Source organism: Tripterygium wilfordii, chromosome 17 (assembly GCF_013401445.1).
Source record: "Tripterygium wilfordii isolate XIE 37 chromosome 17, ASM1340144v1, whole genome shotgun sequence".
In the NCBI taxonomy this organism is placed as follows: domain Eukaryota; kingdom Viridiplantae; phylum Streptophyta; class Magnoliopsida; order Celastrales; family Celastraceae; genus Tripterygium; species Tripterygium wilfordii.
In genome coordinates this window covers 6,389,683-6,409,565 of record NC_052248.1, presented here as the reverse complement: position 1 = coordinate 6,409,565, position 19,883 = coordinate 6,389,683, and the positions used below count along the sequence as shown (strand labels likewise).

Sequence of the window (19,883 nt, the reverse complement as noted above, 5' to 3'; positions counted from 1 at the left end):
TTTGTTCAAAAGCATTCGACCTCCTCGGCCTCAAGCATCTTTGGGATATCAGGTCACCATGCTAGAAAGAAGGACATGGCGTCAGAGCATCAATCATTTGAAAACAACTTCTGCTGGAAAGAAGCAGACCCAAGAAGGTCACTCAGTATCACCACCTAGTGATTCCTCATCAACAGTTGCAGCATCTCCACAATCAGATCGCATGCGTGCAGCGATAGCCCGGCTAGAGATGGGGCTACAAACACTAGAAGAGGGACAGCAAAGGCTGGAGCACATGTTGGCCGCAGTCATGGATATGGTACGGAAGTCCAACCACTAGAAATTTTGGGGAGTTATGTTTTAAACTCAGTAACTGGACCAATTTGGAATTGCCAGATTCTGTCAGCAGCCTTCAAGAGTAAAATCCATCTGCACTACCATCTGTGGTCCAGCTCACGGCCACTGATTGGGTTTTAATAATGAGCATGTCTTTACTTTATCTTTTGATGAATTCACATAGTAAGGCCTTTGCATGTTCTCATGTTTCTGATGATTCTGATATGCTTATCATACACAAAAATCGTTGCTCATAATTCTCACATCTATTCATTTCATTTCATCCATCACCTCCAAAATTCCAAATCTTGCAAATTCCATTTTGACAGGATTGAAATTGATGATAATGAAAAGATGAACCGAATGAACCAGATTTTAGGGCACCCATTAACAATGTCGAGTTTGACTTGAACATTGAGGATGAATCTGAGATATAGTCAGAAATGTTGAAACAAGTTTAATCAAAAAGAAAAGATAATTCAAATGGATGAGGTTGTTAATTTGGGGTTGGAAATTTGAATTGGTGCAAACTTGGAAGATTAGAGATGAAAAAAAGAAGCAATTTGATGCGGGATGTCTTGCTGTAGTAAAATACCCCGAATGATATGGAAATATTGCACCAGTACTGAAGAAGGATGATTGTAATCAGATCACGATGGCACTAGAAGATAAAGAGGAAATTACTTTCATCACTTTATGTGATACCTTTTGCTATGAAGTCATGCCATTTGGTCTAAAAATGCAGGAGATACTTATCAGCAAACCAAGGTCATTCTGTTTCATGATATGATGCATAAAGAGATTGAAGTGCATGGGGATAACATAATTGCCAAGCCAAGTGAGGATGAAGATCACATGATTAACTTGGAAAAGTTTGTTCAAGAGGTTGAGAAGACGCTAGTTGAAGTTGAACCCCTCAAAATGCACATTCGGGACAATTTCAAGGAAGTTGTTAAGTTTTATTGGTAGAAAAAAAATAAATAAAAAAAATATTCCCGCTAGAGTGAAAACCTGCAAGGGCGCTCTAGGCAAAAATAGGGGCAAAAAAAAAAAAAAAAAAAAAAAAGAAGAAGAATTCCGCTAAAGTGAAAAAAAACCCTTATGGGCATTTTAGTTTGGGCTGCAAGATGGTTGGAGCACGAATCTGTTGAATTGATGAGTATTGCCTGAGTTGGCTGTTAACTTGTCTCACATAGACATAGGTGGGAGTGCAAAATTAATTTCGTAATTGAAGGGTTGGAGATCAGTTAATTGGACATGCGCCCAAAACTGGGGTAGATTTTGGGGTGCTCTTGATACCATCAGATATTTTACCTTGCTAAGGTGTTAGTCTGTTACATAGAAGAAGAAGTTTGTTGACAGAAATGGAAGGTTCAGAGATAGCCTCATACAAGTCAGATTTGATTATTGTTAATTGGGTGCACACCAAAATTGGGGCAATTTTGGTACAATCTTTGAATTATCACATATTTCATCTTGAAGAAGTTCGGTTTGTCCTTCTTACCTTTGACCTCTCTACTTTCTTGTACATATTTCATTCTAAAATATTTTATTACCACCTATCCTTTTCAATAAAAATTGTGAGGAAATTCATTTCTTCAATTTTGTTGTTTGTAGTCTTCTTTTACATATCTCAATTCAATTCTCATTTCATACTCCAAAAAACAAATTGTGAGGAAATTCATTTCTTCGGTTTTGTCACTTGTGGCATCTTTTTTCATATCCCAATTCAATTCTCATCTCATACTCCAAAAACAAATTATTATCATTTGCTTTCAATAATTGACAAGCATGGCTGTACTTTTGAATTTATCACTGACAAAGTTTTGACAGGAGATATAATGAGTGCATCAGGACAATACTTTTGATAGGAAGTTGATGGATTTTGGCATCCTAAGCTGGAAAGGATCTGAGTGAAAAGCTTGAAGCTGAAGCAGGTGTTAGCAGGAAAGAGAAGCTCACATTCCTAAGCCGTGCAAAAAAAAAAAAAAAAAAAAAAAAGATTTGAATAAGGAAATTCAGATAAATGGGTAGCTTTGAACTCAGATGCGTACGAACATGCAAATTTCAGGGAAAATCAATTGATTATGGGAATGCACATTGGAAAAGGAAAAGAGATAGCCCAAGAGCTAGAATCCAGAATGGAAAAAGGCCTTCACTAATCAGATTAAAGAAGATACATTGAAAGCTCAGTGAGTCAGAAGGTCAACCCTAACAGAGAAACAAATTTGGTTTAGCAATTCGTAATTGTGCGCTTGTTGGAGGATGGCAAAGCCTTGAGAAAACATGCATTCATTCATTCATGAGACATTCATAATTGAGCAAAATAGGTCAGTGCATGCATCATCGCTGCATAAATAAAAATTTTCCGGGCAAGCCGGGAATGACTATAATGATCCCAAGCATCTTTTTCTCAAAAAAAAAAATCAAAAAATCAAAAAAATCAAAAAATCTTTTCCAGCCAATTCGGGAATGGCTACAATGATCCCGAGCACCTTTTTCTCAAAAAATCAAAAAAATCTTTTCCAGCCAAGTCGGGAATGGCTACAATGATCCAGAGCACCTTTTTCACAATAAAAAAAATCAAAAATAAAAAATTTTCAGCCAAGCCGGGAATGGCTACAGTGATCCCGAGCACCTTTTCACCAAAAAAAAAAAGTCAAAGATTAAAAAAAAACATTGGCCAAGCCGGGAATGGCCTTGTGATCCCGTGCCCCTTTATTCTCTTGCACAAATATTTGGCCAAGCCGGGAATGGCCTTGTGATCCCGTGCCCCTTTATTTTCCTGCACCAATATTTGGCCAAGCCGGGAATGGCCTTGTGATCCCGTGCCCCTTTATTTTCTTGCACAAATATTTGGCCAAGCCGGGAATGGCCTTGTGATCCCGTGCCCCTTTATTTTCCTGCACCAATATTTGGCCAAGCCGGGAATGGCCTTGTGATCCCGTGCCCCTTTATTTTCTTGCACAAATATTTGGCCAAGCCGGGAATGGCCATAGTGATCCCGTGCATTTCAATTCTCGTACGAAACTCGGTTGACTATACCTTTGTTTGCCTTTTATTTCATAAAAGACATACAAAGGGGGGCAGCTGTAGTACCCGATTTTCGTCCGGCTAAAATACAAAAAAATACAAAAATGAGAAAAAACACAAAAATGCAAAAAAAACACATTTGTTGTACCTATAAGCCCATAAATATTCTCTTTCTTGGATTCTTAAGCCCACAAATACTCATATCTTAGCCCAATTCATACCAACCTATGTTCAACATTTGTTGGCCCATTTCATGAAAAGCTAATTTGCTTGTGTCCACTACCATCTTGACCAATGTCTTGATTATCATTTGAAAGCCCACCACATGATTTGTCAAACCCATTACTATTTCCACCTATACATATATACACATATATGTATATCTCTCTTGACATCATTCCATGCATCACCATCATTTTAGTGCAAATTGATGTGCAACTCCACTTAAATTCAATGGTGGTGACTCCATTTACATTCAATGGTGGTGAATCCATCATTTTAGTGCAAATTCAATGGTGGTGACTCCATTTACATTCAATGGTGGTGAATCCACTTACTTAGTGCAAATTGGTTATTCAATGGTGGTGACTCCACTTAGGTTGCCATGGTTGGTCATTCAATGGATGGGTAGCTCCTAATTTCCTATAAATAGAGAGCTAGGGGAGGAGAGCAAGATAGAGAGCTAGGGGAGAGAGCTAAGGGAGAGAGCTAAAGGAGGAGAGCTAGGGGAGAGAGCTAAGGGAAGAGAGCAAAAATAGAGAGCTAGGGGGGAGAAAAAGAAAAAGAGAGAAAAAAAAGGGGAGAAACTTCTTGCTATCAAGTTCATCAATCATCAAGCTTTCCTGTTTTTTTTTTGCTACAACAATCTTCTCCAATGCGAGCCTCTACAATCAAGGATTTCAAACTGCAGGATTTTCAAGACCCTAATCTGTCCGAGATTAGCAGACTGCTTTAAACTTCGAATTTTGCTTTGAAATTTTGATATAGTGTTTATTGAGGTGTTGTGACAATGTATATAAAATTTCGTTGCATTTCGACCTCATTTGATAGGTGAAATCAGAGTTGAAAAATCTGTGCGCAATGTGTGGTTTGAAAATCTGTTTTGTGCAAATCTTGATTCTTTGATATGTTGTCATTTCAATTAAGGAAATCATAAGTTGATTTCACTTATCTGGATTATGGACCATATTTGATTTCATTTATGAATTTGCCATAAGTTGGCAATAATGGATTAAATTGGCAAATGACATTTTTTCCAAATAATCATTTATACCATAAGTTGGTATTTAAAATTAAACCTACCAAAAGTTGGTAGGGTATTTTTATCATTTACATCATAAGTTGGTATTTAAAATTAAACCTATCAAAAGTTGGTAGGGCATTTTATCATTTACACCATAAGTTGGTGTTCAAAATTAAACCTACCAAAAGTTGGTAGGGCATTTTATCATTTACATCATAAGTTGGTGTTCAAAATTAAACCTACCAAAAGTTGGTAGGGTATTTTATCATTAACACCATAAGTTGGTGTTTAAAACTAAACCTACCAAAGTTGGCAGTGTATTCCCAAATAAAAACTATCATAAGTTGATAGTAATATTCCAAACCTTTTTTCAAACACTATCATAAGTTGATAAGTGTTATTTCCAACCCTTTTTCCAAAGCTATCATGAGTTGATAGTATTTTTCATACCAATCTTTTTCTCAAAATAATTATATCTTGCAAAGAGCAAGTTTCCATAAGATAGCCATTAGATTAATCCGGGTAACCGTTTTCAAACGGGAGTTGTGGGGTGCCTAACACCTTCCCCACACTCAATCGATCCCTGTACCCTTTTCTCTGGTTCGCAGGTTTTTTACGGTGTCCAATTGCACCTTAAATCAATTGGTGGCGACTCTAAACATTTTTCATCATTTCAAACGCCGGTCCGCGTCGTGACCCCGGTTGCGACACGCACTTCAAAAGGTTCATCTTCAGTCTATATTTTCGTATTTTGGCCAATGTGCGCCTGAGATCTGCAAGGTGTTCCCAGTGAGAATAGACTTGACCACTACATCATCAATGTAGATTTCCATAAATAGGCCCAACATGTCATGAAAAATAAAATTCATGGCTCTTTGATATGTAGCTCCTACATTCTCCAAGCTGAATGATATTACCACCCATTCAAATGCTCCCAAGGCACCTTGGCACCTGAACACTATTTTGTGTGTATCATCCATTGTAATGAAAACCTGGTTGTAACCTGAGTGTCCATCCATGAAGGATATGACTTGGTGTTTTGTTGCTCGGTCCACCAGCATGTCTGGTGTAGGCATAAGGTACTCATCCTTTGGTGTAGCAAGATTCAGATTCCATAAGTCAATGCAGACTCTAATCTTCCCATTCTTCTTCATTATAGGGACGATGTTAGATAACCATTCCATGTACCTTGCAATTCTAATGGACCCAACCTTGAGAAGCCTCCCCAACTCGTTTTTGACCACCGATGTCACTTCATTTGACATTCTTCTAGGAGGTTTCTTGTGTGGTATGTAGCCTTCCTTGATTAGTAACCAATGCTCCACAAGCATTCTAGAGAGGCCTAGCATCTTCTTGTATTCCCATACAAATTCAACTAATTGAACCATCTCTCCTCTAATGTTTGGAGGCAAGAGCTGACTGATGAACAATGGTCATGAAGATTCTTCTATTCCAAAATTAATTTCATCCAAGGGATCTTGAACGTTAGCTTTCAGGTCGTCTAGCTTTACAGGAGTTGTTTCAAGTTCTTCTATCTGGATAGCATGATCTTCTGGTTGGTACTCTTCAAAGACCAATTCTATTGCATTTACTAGGGAGTCAGCCTGAAACAAACTCTCCAAATGTTTTTATGCTAAATAGGAGGTCATATTTCGTATGTTGATCTTCAAGGCCTTAGCTTGTTCAATTTATATTGGTGGTCTCGACATCACTCACTTCTTGGATGATAGGAGTAATCGGCTTGCAAATTCTGGTCATTAAAGTGTCGAAAACCTTAGTGTAGATAGATTTTATCTCTTCCAAGGACGAGTTCTTGTTGAAGGTAAGTGATTTGGGTCTACCTTGCTTGTCCAGGCTTGTAACTCTAAGATTGCCAACATCCTCATCATAAAGCCTGGTTTTTGCATAATTTGTTAATGCCAAAAATGGAGAGTCTGCCCTGATCACTTCAATGTCATTCTCATTCCAGAACACTACACGCTGGTGTAAAGAGGATGAAACTTCCATTCAAGAGTGTATCCAGTCTCTTCCCAATAGGAGGTTGTACGAAGAACGTGAATTAATCACGAAGAATGGAGTGGTCATGGTCTTGTTACCAATAGTGAGGTTTAGAGCCAGAATACCTTGAGTTGTAGATATACCTCCTATAAAGTTTGATATAGTGGCATTAGTAGAAATCAATTCAGACTCACGCCTACCAATTTTGTGCATGTTAGATCGAGGCATAAGATTTGCTGCTAATCTTTTATCGACCAAGAGCCTGTTGACCAGCGTTCCATCCACATGTCCTGAATGATAAAGGGGCTGCAAGTTCTGAATCATGCTGAGTGTTGGTTTTTCAAACATAACGTAAGACGCTGCCTTATCTTTGGAATTTTCAAAAACTTCTTCTTGAATGATCACCACTGGCTAGTTTCCTCGAGACTTCTCTAGAGAACGTCTTTGGGATTCATCTTTGATTGACTTCTGGTTTTGTTCCTTGATTGGCTCTTTCAAGATAGTAGCAACTACTGGCTGGTCTGTGACAGATATACTTGCTACTAGGATTGCTTCAACATTTTCAAATATCTCTATGTAGAATATAAGTCATATTATAGGAGAGATCTTCGGAATACCTTGGGTTTGTAGAAGAGTTTTCATTCTTGGCCCCAAGCCCTATTCCTACTACACAGTAGGCTAACACCTGAGGAATGTTATCTTCTTTGGGTCAAGAGTGTTTATCTTATGAGTTTCCTGTTGGTACAAACTCATATGTTGAACATGCACTTCCTCTGCTAGATATTGAGTCGTTTGCCTGAAAAGTGAATGATAGTCAATTCCTCCCAAGGCTAAGGATAGAAAGTCATAAGCAATGAACTGAACGCCTTCTTCAATAGACTGCCTTGATGGAAATTGGGCAGGCTTTTCAAATGGCTGGTGAGAATGCTTGGCTGCATTCCTCTCATTCTGTCATTTCTTTTGCAACCTTCTTTTTTGAGTCTTGGTAAGTGTGGGTTTATCCTTTGGATGCTAGACCTTTACCCAAACATTGATAGGAGAAGCTGGACGTTTGATCATCCTGGACCTGGGTTGAGATAGACGATGATGGACTGGCCTTCCACCAAACCTTCTGGCTCCCTTGATCCCTTTTCCACTGTTACCCTGCTAAAATCGATTAGAACCTTCTGAGTTTACCTTTCCTGTATTGAGCTTGCCCCCCGAGCCTAAACCCAAGCTTGAAGCTTCTGACTTCCGAAAAGGAGCCTTTAGTCTCTTCTCCAGAGTTGGGATGAAACTTTCTTCTTTCTATAAAGTTTGACTCTGATTGAATATCCTGTGTCCGCATTTTGAGTAAAACCTCATTATTTCATAAGGTCTCATTGGTTGTTGCCTCTATGAAAATTGTTGATTGTACCAGAAATCTTTAGGATTTGGTCTCTGGATAGGAGGTCTGTAGTGTCTGCTTGGAGGTCTGGCCTCTAAACATCTTCCAAATTTGCCTTCTGTCTTGGGGTTGATCTAGGCATGTGGCCTATGTGTAATATTCTAAAAATTTGTTGACCAATGGCAAATCACCACATGTAAATAGATGGTGTCAAATATACAATATTTTGAGTTAATATTATTAATAAATAATAATAAAATTCAATTTTTATGGGCAGAAAATACATTATATTTGTAATTGAAATTGTTAGGAATTATGTTCGGACACCCATATTTGGTATCCAAACAAGTGCTGTCTGGACAGCACCTGAGCCAGGCGGACATCTATTCCCAGAATTGTAGTTTTTCACTCCCATAGCAAAATGGGATCGATCGAGGTATACTTGTCCTTACACCTTGAATAAGTGTTCGGACACCTATCCCAGATATAGCCTTTTGAGTATATTAAAGTGTATGTCGATTGATATGATTTGCTTACAAAATAAAGAGGTCTGTTCAAGGCTTTAGTGGGGTGATTAATAGCATAGTTAAGAGGTTTGGTAGTGGAGTTAAAGATGAAAAAGATTGGGTATCCAAAAGGTTGGTTGGTGTGATGAAGGGTTGGCGTATAAAATGAGAGTGGTGTCTTCATGATTTTTTCTTGTACAAATGCTCTAAAAAGGAGTATTTCAGAACTGTGTTTGAGGCGCTAGTAGTGTAGAGTATGAGATATTGAAAGGTAAGGATTATAAGTTGATTTTGATTTATGGTTAACGACATATTTAGAGTCGACAGATTCCTTAATTTGCTTGGTATGTAGCTGTTGTTAGATTGGTTGGACAAGAGCTGAGATCAAGAGCTTGCTATCATAGAATTGTTCGTATCAAGATTGTGTTTGAGAATTGATTTTTCCTGGTGAGTTTTCGGGTAACCAAAGCTAAGTAGGCATGATTGTGATTTTTTTTACACAGTTTAAAGATGAGCAAAATTGGGTATAGTCTTGTTAACTCATAATTGATTTGAGTATGAGATATTATCACAGTTGATAAGTTTGGGTAGGCGATATGGAGTATGTGATGATATGAATTTGGTTTGTGAAAATTAAAAAGGTGATCTTTGTAATTCATGGATAATAGTCCATGTTTATTAAGAACCCTTGGACACCATTTGAACCATATGAGATCTTAGATTTTTGGTCATGCTATGAATATGAATTTTTGAAACATGATATGAATCTGAATTTTTATATAAATTTTGATGTTGACCATGAGTTAGTTGCCCCAAATTGGATAGTGACCATAAAATACTATGCCGTTTTGTTTAAAGCCAATTTTGGATGATGTTTAAGTGTGAGTCTATAATATACTTTGCCTTGATCTTAAAGAGTGGTGATGAGGTAGTTTGTACATGTTACATGACATGGCTTATTCAGTAATGGTATGAGATGGGTAAAATTATTTTTAAACAAGGTAGTGTTTCGGGTAAGAGCATGAGTTGGTGAGATGAGTTTTGGTGATTAGTACATTTTGTGTGGGTTATTTTTGGTGTTGATTAATGGCTTAGGGTTGTTTGAAATATATGTATTCTATTTAATTACATAGGGAAAGTGGACGAAGGTCCCAATTTGGTGTTCAATAAACGTAAAGCACTTGCTTAAGGTTTTAGTAGACGCTAAAACGGTGAGGTGCCCTTATGCTATAACATGTTAAATATTTTTATTGAGTTTTTATAAAATGTCTTATAAAAATATATGAAAACTTCTTTTGATTCTATGTTTGCGAAATCGATTTGATGAAAGAATTGTTTATGAAAAACAAAATAATCTTTTGTGGGATTTATAACTTTGGATTATTTTTTATGGTTGAGCATGTGATATTATAAGGAAATATCTTTACTTGTGCAAAGTGATATTGAATTGTTGAATTTTTGGTGAAGCATGTCTTGGAATATTGTTTTGAGTTTGAAATATGAAAAGCATTTGATTTCGATTAAAAAAGGTAAATTCGTTTTAGATTATTGATGTTTTTGAAATTGTTTATGTACCTATTTTTACTGTGTTGAGAATTCGATGAAATGATACGTGAAATTTATATAATTAGTATGTGCACATAGCTACCCCCAATATTGGCTTGGTTGAGAGGATGATTGAGCCAAATGGGTGGTTTTATACCGATTCAGGCAATTGATTGATTCGAGGCTAGTTGAGACTAGACCTAGTATGAGTTTAGTCTATGACTAACCCATACTATGAAATGTGAACTTGAGGCTAGTTACGGCTAGGCCTAGTAAGGGATTAGTCTATGACTAACCTTTACTTTGTGAACTTGAATTCTCTACGGTCATTAACAGAGTTTTGAGATATTTGAAAATTTACTTTCTTGAATTGAAAATATGTTTTGGATAGGCCATTTTAATTTCTAAAAATGATAATATAGTTGGGCTGACATCTCCTACACGTTTCAATCGTGTAGAAAAATAATCAGGACTATCGAAGAAGGAATAACATAGGACGTGGCCTTAAAGATGTAAGGCGTTATAATTTATTTTCGTTAAGTTTGTTTAATCTTGAGATGTTGTAAGGTTATGAAATATATTTAATACTTAAGGTTGTTTTTATTTAATTTTGTTCGATAAGGCTTACAGTTGATGGGTTAGAGGTCACGATGTTGACTTTTAGGCAGTTTACCGTGCCATATGGCACCTTAAAAGATGGGTGTTACACTATGTTGACTGAAACCATGTGAGCTCCCATCTCCGAAGAAAATGAATCAGAATCCACTCTATTGGTGGTCCAGGAACAATAAAGTCTCCTCTCTCTATCCTTTTTTGAATTTCATTCCTGAAAGCCACACAATCATTGGTAATGTGACTCCAAGAGTTATGGTACTTACAGTAAGTTTTCTTTTGAATTTCTTCTGGAGGAGGAATTCTATGCCTAAAAGGTAGCTTGATCATCTTATCCGTCAGAAGGCATTCAAAGATCTTCTCTGTATTGGATAGTCATAAGCGTAGAATTTGGCTGACATGGACGATCTTGTAGCTGGCTGCTTAGGAGGTTATGACTAGATAATATCTTTGCAAATGTAGGACTTCTTGCTCAGAATCTCGGCTACAGCCACCTCTTGGTTAAGATCATCATTGACATTGGTCACCATATACTTTGAATCATTGTAGTATGTTCCTTTGGAAGAATTGGCTATGTCCTTCTCTTCCTTAAAGAGTCTTTTGTAGTGAACATATCTGGTAGTTAGGTAACAAAAGTCTTGGGAGCCCAAGTCATCAAACTTCTTCATGAATTGAACGAGCTTCCCTTTCACTGCCAATGCCACTACTTCTCCTTTTGGAATTGGCTTCTTTGAATCTGGTAAGAAACGACTGAATTGGCTCTCTTGGAAATTGAGTGATCATTGACAAATCCGCCACTATGACTTATGGTTCTTCTTTGTAGAATCGCTTATGGAAAGCCTCCTCCATTTTTTGTCCATGCATCAATAGAGTTAGCGGGTAACCTGATATACCAAGAGAATGCTATACCTGTGAGAGAGTTCCCAAATAATTTGAGTTTGTAATCGTCCTCCGAGCCAACTTTACCATATTGAATAGAAAAGCGAGCTATATGCTCCACCGTTGACTGGGGGTCTTTTCGGAGAACAAAGAGAAATCAGGAGGCCTAAATCCTCTTGGAAGTGGCATACGGTATACTTTCCCAGTAAAAAGCCTACGGTACATAGGTCTCCCTAAGCGCCTAGGGCCTAGCATGTCCTGAACTATGTTCACAACCTAATCCCTATTCATCGCCTGCTGAGGTTGTCGATGAATCATCTGTGACTGGTGGTGTCACGCCCCGTTTTGGGTGGGGTCATGAGATTGGAAAAACACATATACAAATTAGACAGACGTGGCCAAATTTTATAGAACAATGAGCGCCAGCCTGCACAACAATAAACAATTGTCCTAAAGAGGACTCCAATGGCATTAAGCCTCTAGAAACATAATCCAATACCACTATAGTAATTAAGACCCCAACGGTCTACATCAAGCAGATGCAATAAAACAACCACTTAATCAGAATGCTAGACCTTAGTGGTCAATATCACAGCGGAAACAAAACAACTGCTCAAGTCGAAGGTGACTGAGTCATAAATAAAATTCAACAATTTAAAATGTCTAACAATCCTAAATAAAGGTAAGGAAACAGACATCTAATAAACACGGGCTACACCACACTGTCACGCCTCTGGCAGTCGATCCTGGACCTTTTCCTGACCTGAGGGGGGGGAAAGGAAAAGAAAGAAAAAAAGGCATGAGCGAAAGGCCCAGTAGGGAAATAAAAATAGAACGATAAACAACGAGGTATAGAAATACAATACCAGAAGGAACCGTACTAGATTCGGGCCCCTATAAAGATTCACAACGCTCAAAGTGCCATAGAAAATAAACATGGCACATAACAACAAGAATCTGGATAAATGGCTACAAGGTACAATATCCAATATGCATCAATAAATGCAATTTACAACATATATATACATTTAAAATATTGTATATATTTAAAACAACAAGTGGAACAATTGAGGCACACCGAATGCCGAAGCACTCGTTGACCAAGTGTATACAAGTACACGTAAGGTCACAATCACACACAAGGGAGGATCCATTTAAGGAAAGTGTACTCCACAAACAACAAGGATATCCGGACACCTAAACAGGTAGTGGGTTGTACACCCCACACCGAACAATGTGATACAAGAACAACACAACCAACAATTGTCCACAAAACTTGGCTCAATATATGCCACATTACAATACATTTCAAAACGTTTACCAATGATATAATTTTTATATCATTACAAGAATTTACTTTAGCAACACCATTACAACTAGGTTGTACCCAAAACAATTTACAATACATCTAAAATCTCCTCTTGCGGTCCAATAAACTTGGGATCCTCCTAGGAGCATGGTTTTGAAAACCGGACCGGACCGGCCGGTCGGACCGGTCCAACCGGTGACCGGCCACTTGTCCGGTCCGGTTGAGGTGCCAGAACCGGTAATTGATGAACCGGGATATTTCCGGTTGAACCGGCCGGTTCTTCGGTTGAACCGATCAGAACCGGGCCGGTTTTGACCGGTTCGGTCATTTATTAAAGTTAATAAAATATTTTTGAAATTTTGTTTTTTGTAGGGTTTGAACTCATGACCTTTTGTTCATTAAAAAAGGCTTTAACCACTAGGTTATGAGATTTTCTTTGTTTAAAATGATACTTTATTTGAATATATTGTATTTTTATGAAGTTTTCTTACATATTATATGCATATAATATAAATATATATATAAATAATTCATTACATTAAAACCGGTTCGAACCCCGGTTGAACCTTTGAACCGTGAACCGAAGACTTTTCCGGTTTGATGACCGGTCCGGTTTTAAGAACCTTGCCTAGGAGTCGCACAATGTCCAGGCCGAAACCCCGGCGTCACTCCCGACCCCTCATCCATTGAACTCCACAAGGGTGTAAAATATGCAAATTATTTGTTTTGAATAAATTTACAATTTTCCTCTTTAATGCATTAAAAGAATTTGATGCAAATAAAAGTATTTATACAACATCTTTGTTACGAAAATTCAAAGTAAAACATGATAGATGCAAGACAGTCTAAACCCACAACAATGGCTTAGGCCACAACATGTCCATGGAGGAAGACAAAGAATAATAGAGACCAACAATTATCCATGGACAACAATCAAACAATTGTAGGAACAAGGAATTTAAGAATTTAGGAAGTTCCTACAATGATTCAATACAAGGCATAAAAAAATTATCAAAAAGAATAGAATTTTTCCTAAAAGGATTAAATACAAGATATACAAAGAATTATTAGAGAGGGTGGTAGTTTCCCTACAATTAATACAAGGTATAGAAGGAATTATCAAGGAGGGTAGAAGTTTCCCTACCTCTTGTAGATACAAACTTCACAAGCTCAAACAATTAACGTCAAGTAATATCCAATGAGCCAACCTAGTCATAAATAACATATTATGACTTAATTTATCAAGTCTAATATTAATTTAACAAAAACCCCAAATTGGTTCAAATACCCTAAATTTGTAATCTAACAAATTTTCAATTAACTTGTATATAATGAGATCATAGTTCTTACCAACTTCTAAAGACCTTCAAAGATGGTTCCTAATAGACAAAACAAAGAAATAGATTCAAGTGTTAAATTCTCCTTCGTTGCAAGACCCAAAGAAATTCTCTTGGTTTAGAACCCATTGAAATAGCTGAAGGTTATGGATGAATTCTTACCGAAGAGTGGTGGTTGCCGGTGGCTGGAGGTGACTGGTATGGTGGCTGGTCGGATGGGGTTGTGGTGATGGTGGAGAAGAGAGTCACGGCTGCACAAGTAATTTAGGAGAAAAGAACAAAAGAAGAAGAAAATAGAGTGAGGGAGGGGTTCGTGCACTGTAGGTTTAGGTCTTAATTTTTTATTTTTTTTTTTCAAAGACTATTATGACCCTTCTGTATTTACTATTCTGCCACTTGCATAATTACAATCCGGCCATTATGTATTATGTTGAATATTCTTATGATTAATCCATTTTATTTTTAATATCCTAGGTTTACAATTACAACCTCTATAACACTATATGGCTCAATGGATGATACTACTAAGGATACTTGTCCGCTTTAACGGTCCCACAAATACTGGGTATTACAGGTGGTAATACAGCTAAAAGTCAAACGAACCCTGCCCCCGAGATCTGTCTGGAGGTAAGGTTGGTGTTGCTGCTGTTGTGGGTGAAAATAATGCTCTCTCCAAGGATCTGCAAGAGGTGTCACCTGAGGGGCCTCTAGTTTGCCCCGTTCATATCCCTCTGCTTGTTCATTGTTGTTCCCAAGGGAACAGTTGTGATGTCAATGCTAGAAACGACAGTAAGTGGAGTTAAAGAAGTATAGCCTAAAGGCATCACCTAAAAACTTCTTTCTTGCATTCCAAAGTTTGAAATATTCTACATTGGAGCTGGAGGAATAGGTACAAAAACTAGAGTTGTGTTGGTGATAATAGGGATTTGATGATGATTGGTTGACCTTCAACATGCTAGCTAGCTCTATTAGGAATTGTTGCGATGGCTGAGGTAGAGCTGGCTGTTGAGGAGTCTGCATCGACTGCTGAGGAGCAGGTGCTAAAAATGTAACTTGTTATAAGCCTTGCTGCATTGATTGAATAACTTGTCGGAACTCCTGGGTATTCCATTGAAAAGCCTCACGATTCTGCAAGAGGGTCTATTGACAAGCTTGCTGCATGTTTCTTTTGGCTTTTCTCTATCTACTGGTCCTTCTTCTTCTTCTTCTCTAGTATATCTTTACTTCTCAAATCTCTAATCTTCATGTATTAACCTGCAAAACATTGACAATATTCATTTTATTTCATTGAAAGTTGAATTTGACTTATCTTAATTCTTAAGCATTAGTTATTTACTAGTGCAATGCACGCGCTATGACCAATTAACTTTTAAAATTAATATTTCAATAATAATACATTACAAAGAAGTAATTGAAAGCAAAATTTCTTAGTGTACATGGATTTTTTCATATATTTAAACATATAAAATAACGCAAAACAATGTAATAGAATATATGAATTTTTTCAATATTTTTTCATTAATTCGTTTAGTGAATGAATTGGAGAAAAAGATATAAATAAAATTGCTTGAATAACCTATATAGCTCGAGCTCTATGTTTTTCTTATCAACAAAATTATCATTAACAAATATCTTCTCAACTCAACCAATATCTGTTAACAAACCCACCATAGAACAGGTAGACGTTATTTTATTATATTGTTAGCTAACGTAAAAAATTGGTAGAGGTACAAAACCATAAATTAAAGCCTAACAAGACACTATGGTTATTCAACCTATTATCTCCTATTGAACAAACTAAATGACAATTCCTTTGCATCGAGGAGCTGATGAACTCATTGTTGTTCTTTGCATTATGGGAATACCTCATGCGTGTAATCTTAACTTGAATGTGTCAGTCAAGCCTAATTGAATTTAGATCCCAAAGGTAATTGAGAAACATGTTATTTAGTATGTTGCTTTTTGATATTTTTTCTTTACTGCTCAAGAAAATGTTTCAAAGACACATTTGTTTGTTATTTATATAGAGAAATAAACATGAACATTAGAGCAAACATGTCTCTACATATTCTTAACTTATATCATTACATTTATTATATGTGAATAATGTAATTATTTATTATAACATTAAAAAAAAATTTATTTAAGATTGTGTAGTTTAGAAATTTACTTCAAACATTTAAATTTTTGTAACTTTAAACTTTTCAATTGTAATAGTAAAGAAGAAATGTGATAATCATCTATACTATATATAATAGCAGAAGCCTCGAACGGGAATGGAGAGATTTCGTGCTGCCACGTCATCAAAAGCAGGACCAATTGTTGGCATACACGTATGACTCACTTGAATTGATATTCCTTCCTTTGGTTACGCATCTGTCCAAGTACATCTCCGTCATTTCAACTGTAGATTAGTTGTTCATGGCTGTTGATTTTGGGAAGATGAGACGTTGGGAACAGCTCAAAAAACCCCTTTCATCTTCTGTTGATAGACATTCATTTTCAATTATCTAATGCACGCCTGTTTCATTTTCCCAGTATATGCATCTTTTGAGGTTTATAGGGCAAAGAACAGCTGCATAACAATAAATTACCCCATTTGCTGCTAACTTTTGATCACTGGGCTGCTGGTTGCATAGAACTTGAAAAGAAGAGGATCATTTGCTATGATTCACTTGTCAAACACACAAGAGAGGAGAGGTTTAATATTGAAATGAAATCTATATCAATATTGATTCCTAAGATGCTGGTGCGTGCCCAAGTAATCGTTGAGAACTCTCCATGACCCGTAGAGTGTGTACCTGATATTCCTCAACAAGAAAATAGGTAAGGTTTTCATTTCCTTTAATCCATTAAGTATTAATCTAACCGATAATTTACCTAACTTTGCTGCCTTATTCTTGTTAGTTCCGACTGTAGCATGTTCTGCATAAAATTCATAGAGATTCTTAGCGCCAATAAGGCCGTTACCATTTTGAAAGCTTAGGACATGTCATTTATTCGGAAAAATTTGCAAGAGAGACGTGGAAAATAAGGATGTTGGGAATGTAATTACGATTTCATGAACATATCTACAGTATATAACATATTTATACACTTTATTCAATTTCTATAACTCTAATTATTTTATTTCTATATATGATATATTATATTTATGAACGAAAATACAAGTGCATTTACTAATAACATCCAACGAAAATAGTTACAATAATCAACGTTACAAATATGTGTTACCAACGAAAAAATAGGGGCCCTAACAAATAACTCTCAACGAAAACACTTACAATAATCAACGTTAGAAATAATATTTTATCAACGAAAAAATAAGGGCCCTAACAAATGACTCCCAACGAAAACAGTCACAGTAATCAACGTTACAATTCAATAGTTATCAACGAAAAAGTACAACTGCATTTATATAGTTCAACAATAAATATCATGGTGCTGATGTGCTAGGGTGCAATGCAATGGGCCCACTACAAGTTTGACGATTGTAACCATATTGTTTGTAACGAATGCATTTTCTTTTTCCTATTTGCTCACCAGAAGATGGTATACGACGTTTCCTTAGTCTTTCACTTTCTCTCCTAGTTGTTGGTGGTAGCACAACTCTCACTTCATCAATCAACACATTAGTTTTTGTGCTCAAAACAGGGTTGATTGGTTTTGCGTATATAAGTAGAAGCATATTAGTACGGTAATAAGGCAAACTCAAGGAAATTGTTGGTAATTTCCTAACTCTACATGCTGCAAAAGCCTGGACGCAAGGTATCTGGTCAAGATCAAAAACTCTGCATGAGCAAATCTTGCTGGCCAAATCCATTTGTCCTCCAACATCATCGTCTTTGACAAGAAAAGTATTTATACTAATGGGCTCCACAGTCATGACTCTTGCCCCGTCAATTAACTAAAATTATAATTATCAACGATAAAATTAAGTAGTAAATGAAATTATAGTTATAAACCAAATCATTTGTCAACGAAAAAAAATTTAAACGAAAAAACTATTAAACTATAAGCTAAAAAACTTTAGTAAACGAAAATGATTATGAACAATAAAAAAGTTTGTCAACCAACATAACAAAATTCTCAACGAAATAAATAAATCATCAACTAAAATTCTCAACATTATCAACAAAAAAATTACGTTACATACCTACCCTTCTTTCTTCTGAAACTTTATCATAATAGTCAGTCAGTTCGTCTTTAATTTCAACAGCTATTGATCGTCTATCATGAAACCATCACTATAATAAAGACTGCAGATGATCCATCAACTTTATAATAGGTAAGTTTCGAGTATCCCTCAATATTTCATTTAAGCATTCAGCAATATTAGTTGTCATGATGTTATATTGGTGTCTAGGAAAATACGCCCTAGACCATTTCTCAAAACTAGCTTCACTCAAATATTTGAAAACATTACTTGCATTGAATCTGTGTATTTGATTCATAATATGGTGAAACTCCACCTTATTGTATGCCTTTGCTGCCTTGTAGAATACAGGGATGACAAAATCACTAAACTTTTTGGACTTCAAATTCTGACCAAGGTGATACATGCAAGCACCATGTATGGCCTCCAGAAACACTCTTTGGATACCTTTTTCAATACTTGCATTCCTGTTCGAGATTAAAATAAGTGATTCCATGCTTCCAATAGCTGCATTCAATTTTTCAAAGAACCATGTCCACACATCATCATTTTCTGAATCACCAACTCTAAAAACCAAACGATAAACCTAGTTGTTTCCATCCAAACATGTGGCAACAAATAATGTTCCAAGATATTTACCATTCAAATGAGTTCCATCAACACAAATTACAGGTCTTATACAAGTACGAAAACCTCGTAGTGATGGACCAAGGGCCATGAAGCAGTATTTGAATCGATTGCTAGAATCCGACTCAATATGTGTCACTGTACCTAGATTTTTTGATTCCAATTGTGCAAAAAAAGAGGGAAGTTCAGCAAAAGATTGTTTCGGCATACCGTGCAATGAATGTAGGGCACTTTCTCTAACCCTCCAAGCTTTCCCATAAGTGATAGAAATTCCATGCACTCTCTCAAAATCCTTCACAATGTCATTTGGTCTATAAATGCAACTAGCCCCCTTGTATTTAGACTTAATACATTCCCCTACAACCCAACCTGTTGCTTGTCGAGCTTCATTATATTCAAAACAAGACGAAGATAAATGTTTGTCATGATATACCTTTATGACGAAAAAACAAGAGTCCTCAACTCTTGTTGCTCGATGCCACTACTTGCATTCACTAACTTTGCATCTAACAACGAAAAAAGTTTTTGTCGATTTTGCCACTCTGAATTCGAAGTGCAAATGAAGTGCATGCATGCATAACTTTTTAAATAAGCTCTTTTTGTCTAGAAATATTTCGTTGACTTTCAAAACAGCATATGCATCATCATGCACAACAGGTGAGATCATAGTACCACAACTTTGTGACGTACCAATTAAATTAGAAGCAACAATTCCAGCATTATCCTCAGAAGAAAATTTTTCCTGGGCAGTTGTATGATCATTGGCATTAACTTCTGATATATTTATTTTAGGTTCGTTAAGATCATCAATGTTCCTGCTGAATCCAATTATGTTGGGTTCATTAAACAATTCTGTATCTGTAATATCATATCGGTCATCATTTAAATCAAAATTGACCTCATTATCATCATTATATACCTCTCTATCAGTGGTTGAAATGCATAGAGATGTCCCAG

At 36.5% G+C, this 19,883-nt stretch overlaps 1 long non-coding RNA gene across 1 annotated transcript; it reads right to left on the bottom strand.

The window, feature by feature from the left end:
* Positions 1 to 11,935: 11,935 nt before the first annotated feature.
* LOC119982856 lies at positions 11,936 to 14,450 on the bottom strand. Its single transcript, XR_005464510.1, has 4 exons — positions 14,306 to 14,450; positions 14,157 to 14,185; positions 13,951 to 14,014; positions 11,936 to 12,260 (listed from the first exon to the last, which is right to left on the bottom strand). It is a non-coding gene; the product is annotated as an uncharacterized LOC119982856 (long non-coding RNA).
* Between the last annotated feature and the right edge of the window lie 5,433 nt (positions 14,451 to 19,883).